Source organism: Parus major, chromosome 4A (genome assembly GCF_001522545.3).
Source record: "Parus major isolate Abel chromosome 4A, Parus_major1.1, whole genome shotgun sequence".
Classification (NCBI taxonomy): Eukaryota; Metazoa; Chordata; class Aves; order Passeriformes; family Paridae; genus Parus; species Parus major.
Window position 1 is genome coordinate 18,386,298 of NC_031772.1, and position 5,203 is coordinate 18,391,500.

Sequence of the window (5,203 nt, forward strand, 5' to 3'; positions counted from 1 at the left end):
TCCCCAGGCCCTGCTCCCCTCAGCCATGGCCGTGCCCAGGCCCTGCTCCCCTCAGCCATGGCCCTCCCCAGGCCCTGCTCCCCTCAGCCATGGCCCTGCCCAGGCTGAGCTCTCTCAGGCAGAAGCCAAACAAACCTTAAAAGCTTTCTGCTCCCTGGCTGTGTGGGGAAGGCTGTGCAGATGCCTTTAACAGTATCCAAATAAATGGCTTTTCGTCCTCTCTGGCTCCAAGTGTGATTGTATCCCCAGCTCGCCTTGCAGAGGTGCAATTGCTGCTGTGAGAGCTGACCTGAATAACTAAAGACTTGGCTGCTGCTGCACTGGGAAATGCAATCAAAAAGCACTTCTGCTTACTGTAGGTTTCAAATTGATCAGCATTATGCAAATCTCACCTTCCTCACTGCTCTTATCTCCAGTTTGTGGCATTAGGAGCAGATAATATGCACAAGGATTAGGACATGAACCCAGCCTCTTCTCTCCCTGAATTCCTTGCAGGTGCTGTGAGGGGCTGTACACCTGTCACCCAAAGGAGCATCCAAATATAAAGGACAGAACAGAGAAAGTTTCTCTGCATTTTGTAGAGAAACTTTGCTTTCCTTTCAGTGCCCTCTGACTGAACTGCTGTTTATGCACCTTCCCACTACCATTTAAGCTGTTTCAGAAAATCTTTTCACATTAAGCACATCATTAAAATAACATAGAGAGGCCAGTGAAGCATTCATCTCAACCTTAGCTACTTTTCCTGACATGGGGCTTCATTAAAACCCTTGATGGAGTTGCAACTTGTTTTCTATTTATCTTTTCTGTTTTCCAAAACCCAAGAAAATATTTGCACTTGGGAGCCTTCTATCTGATGTTTGTACAGTACTTAATGGAAATCCAAGTGAATATTCTGTAAGGTAGAGAGGCAAATTTCTAGTGCAGATTTGGACTGGGAAAGGGTGAAATTCCCCCCAAAGTAAAACCCAAAAGGAAAAAGTTGTCTGGGTTGGCTTCACATTTCTTTCCTTTCCTTTTTATTAAAAGGAAAGAAGGAAAAACACTGAGTGAAATGACCTGAAAACACAACTTTGGTTTCAGACTGACCACTGCATTGTGTTTGAGCCTGGCTGATTTTGGCTGGGTTTTTTTTTTTCTGGGGCTTTGATTGTTGCTGTTTTGTTGTTTTTCCCATGCCCTGCACCCAGAGCTGCTCTCAGGTGGGTGCACAGCCCTGTCCCCATGGTACCTGCAAGGAAACAGCTGAAAACAGCACCCAAAATCTCACTGTGAGTCAATACCACAACCAGGAATAGAATTAGGGACAGGATTGTGTCCCTGCTTGATCTCCAGCTGCCGCATTGTGACCCTCTGGAATGGGCTGGGAATGCCAAGGCTGGGAGAGAAGCAGGCACTTGATCCTGGAGGAACAGAAATGAAGAAAAATCTCAGAGGGCTTGACCTGCCCCACAGGGAATTTTGGTGTTAAAATGGCAGTGCAGCTTGGTTTGGGTTTTTCTGACCTGTGTCACTCCTGGATGTCTCTCTCTTCCCAGAGCAGGAAGAAATCTCTTTTCCAATGCTCTCCCAGAGTTGTCATCCACCCCTAATGCAGCTTTGGGGCAAAAAAAAGGGGATTTCTCTTATCTGTCTCTCCCCATCTTATTTTTTACAGAGTTCAGGAGGAGGTGGATAATGAACTGCTCATTTTAAGCAGAGCAAGCAGTTTTGTAGCATTTTTCTCTCTGTCCCCTTTGCCTGCTTTCCAAAAGTCAGTAATGTACCTGCAGGTTGGCTGAGGGACAGCATGGGAAGCACGAGCTGCCACTTCCCCCCTCACACTGGGTTTTAGGGGCTGTCAGACTGAGATTGCTGCTGCAAATACGTGACTTGAATGCTGCAGATCCTTCTGGCAAACTCCAGCATGCCCCCACCTTCCTCTTCCTAAAATTGCTTTGGCCACTTCCAGCAAAATGAAAATAGCTCATCTGACTTTTTCATCAGGGGCTCTCCTGGGAGCTGCAAGTGTGCAGGGTTTGGATGATGTCAGGAAGAAAACTCTTCAAGATTTGTTCATAAATGTGCAGGAAAGGGCTGCTGCAGCCTCCTTGTGCTGCTGCATTTTCCTTTCATCCCCCAGAAGAAGTTGTTTCTCTGCTGCCTGTGCCTGATAAGTGAGGCTGGAAGCGTGGACTGGAGCACTGTGTCCTGCATCCACAGGCATTGCTCCCAGAAGCCAGGAGGAAAGCAAAGCCTTGGACTTGGAAACACGCTGGAACCGTGGCTGGATGGGTTTTATTTTGGGATTTCTAATTTAGCTCGGCTGGCCCAGGAGGTGGAAAATTCGATTTTTTGTTTTGATTTGTCCTGAGTGGTTCATCCTCAGAGGAGCTGGGCAGGAGCTGGGTGTGCTCCACAAAGGAAACCCAACCCTGGCAGGACCCTGGTGAAGGGACAGCATTTGTGTGGCTCAGTCCTTCAGCCTGAACATCATCTGGATTTCACCAAAAATCAAAAAATAATTCTCAGTGTTCAGCTCAGGGATTTCAGTCCACACACAAGGGACTGTCCCCTGTGTCCTGCACTGGCTGTAGCTGAGATTCCCCCACCCTAAAAGCGATTTTCCTCTGCCCTGGCATAGCCCAGATGCATTAACCTCGTCCTCAAGGATCCTTCCCCTCTCCCTGCTCTGCCTCAGGGGGAGGTGATGGGGTTTTGTTCTCATGGATCACCACATATTTCTTGGCTTTTGTGGAGATCACTGGGGACTCCTTTGATGTCCACTCATCCCTTGCAAGCCAAGGAAGGTCAGGCACAGAATTGCCTTTGATTTTTAAACCAAAATATGAGGAGCTGGCCTGACTACAGAGCAGGGCAATGTGCATCAGTCAGAGCTGTGGGGCTGCCTGGTAACAATCCCAGGTGTGACCAGTATCACACACCCCTCACATTCCAGACCTTCCCAGGAGCGGGAAGGGAATTCACAGGAGCTTGAGTTTCTGCTGCCTGCTGTGGAGGTTCCTTCCAGCCCTTTAATCCTGCTTTTCTTACAGACACAACACAAGCTTTGGGGACCAAGGACTCTATGAGGGAACACAACTTCAGCTGGCTGGAGCAGCTGGAACCCAAAGTGATATTTGCTTGAGGGAGCACAGGAGAGAAACTTTGGGACAAAGAAGAAAGGCAAAGTGCTGAAGGAGTTTATTCATCCCACCTTTGAATTAACTCTTGCTTCAGTACCCTCCTCACTCCCTAGGTGGTGGCCAGAGCACGCTGGCTGCTCCAAAAGGGCTCAGCAGGAGCCCTGATGGACGCAGATGAGTTGGACAAGGGTGAGGATGAAACACAGTCTGCTTACCCAGAAATAGATTTGAGGGGGTTGTTTATGTTTTGTTCTGAGACTGCTTTGCGCTCCAGCCCGGAATAACTCTTTTCTCCCACATTTCTCCTTCTTGGCTGGCTCAGATTTTCAGCCACCAGCTGTTTGCTAGGATTGTTCCTTCTCCTTGCTCCCTCCCTTCCAAATTCTTCAGGACATTATTTTCTTGAAGCTTTTCTCAATAAGAATTTAATCAAACAAAACAAAACCACAGCAACCCGCCGCTTCTTGGACAGTGTTTGATGTGTAAATATGTAAAGAAGGAGCATTTTGAAAATGCAATCAGCTACCTCCTGGGGACCTGAGTCCTACAATGAGCCAAGGTGACTCCACACAGAGATATGTGCTCCTGCAAGAATAAATTCCAGCTGCAGTGGGAGCAGGGGTGACCAGAGGCACAGCTAAGCCACTTCTTACAGAGGAATTTTTGGAATAGCAGCACGATTCTCCTCCAGGCCAGGCAGCTCCTTGCTGGACCTTATCCAGTTCTCACCCTGCAGCTCTGAGCCCATTTTGCTCCCTCTGCACTTGATCCCTCTGCAGGTACTCCTCAGTTTTGTGGCCAAAACGAACTTTGGGGGAAATAGCTCCTAATGTTTGACTCATTCCCACAACACCCTGTGCCCACAGTGGGGCAGAACTCTGGGATTTCTCCCAGTTGAATACCCAGGAGGTGACTCCAAGGAAAGCTGCAGCAAGGCAGGGCAGGAGCTGCCCACAGGGCTCAGGCAGGGAACTTCTGATCTTGTTCTCATCCTGCTTAAAGGGATCCCCTCTGCTGAGGAATAAAACACACTGCCAAAATTAATACAGAGCAATCTGAGGGTCGAGCCCTGCTGCTGTTTGTACTTTGTTTGTGAAAAACAATTCACAACAATTTTAACTTCAAACTTCCTCTGCACCCAGCCCAAATATGCAGCTGATGGCTTTGTCACAGCAGGCTGAGTGCCAGCTGAGTACCTGTGGCACATTAATGATGAATTGCTGTGAAGAGACTCTCAGAAGAGGGGGCTATGTGATTACTGATCGTTTGTGCACTGCAGTGTCCCCATGCAGCAACAGAAAACACTCAAATGGCATTTATCTCCTCATTCCAAAGCCTGCTTATGTAATTTTCCCTCTTCTCTTTAACAGTGTGGATCAGAACTCACTCCCTTTCTTAGCTTCACCTGTGGAATGAAAGGCTGGTCTGGATTTGGGGAGCAAAGCTGTTATTCAAACAGAAATTGCTCCTCACTCTCAGGGTACATGGTTATTACTCAGCAGGAGGTTTATCAGGTGCAGGCTCCACCTTTTAGACACGATGCAAAACTGATTCTCCAACCACTGCATCCACTTGAAGCCCAAGAGGATTTTTCCATCAGCCCCACTAATGGCTGTGTTCAAATCCCAGCTTCAGTGAGTGCAGGCTGCCTCTGGTTCTGAGCAGAGACATTAATCACAGCCAGCTCAGAGGTGGTTTCTTCCAGGTAATCCCTGCAGAAAGGGGCTACAAAGTGTGTTCTGGTCTCCTGTTGTCTCAGAGTCTGCTGAAACTCCGAGCAATTTAATCCCTTCTGGTGTGATAGCCAGGTATCAGTCATGATGGCTGCAGATAAAGTGCCAGGTTATTTGTGGAGAGTTAAGGGAAAAATTCCAATTTGCTTTCAGTTTGGAGCTTCAGAGTGTATTTGAAAGGAAGGCCCAGATCTGAAAAAGCAGCTCCTGAAAAAGCTGTCCCTGCCCTCTGATGGGAAGCACAAGAGAAAGGACACTTTGGAGAAACTTCAAGAGCCCAATTTGCCCTTTTTGGGCTCTACCCACCTGAATCTCAGTGGGCTGAGTGCTTCACACAGACCACATCAG

At 48.0% G+C, this 5,203-nt stretch overlaps 1 protein-coding gene across 1 annotated transcript in view; it reads right to left on the bottom strand.

Moving 5' to 3' along the window:
- Positions 1-5,203, bottom strand: part of LOC107203705 (vascular endothelial growth factor receptor kdr-like) — a 71,344-nt gene that overhangs the window by 59,656 nt on the left and 6,485 nt on the right. The window lies entirely within an intron of this gene.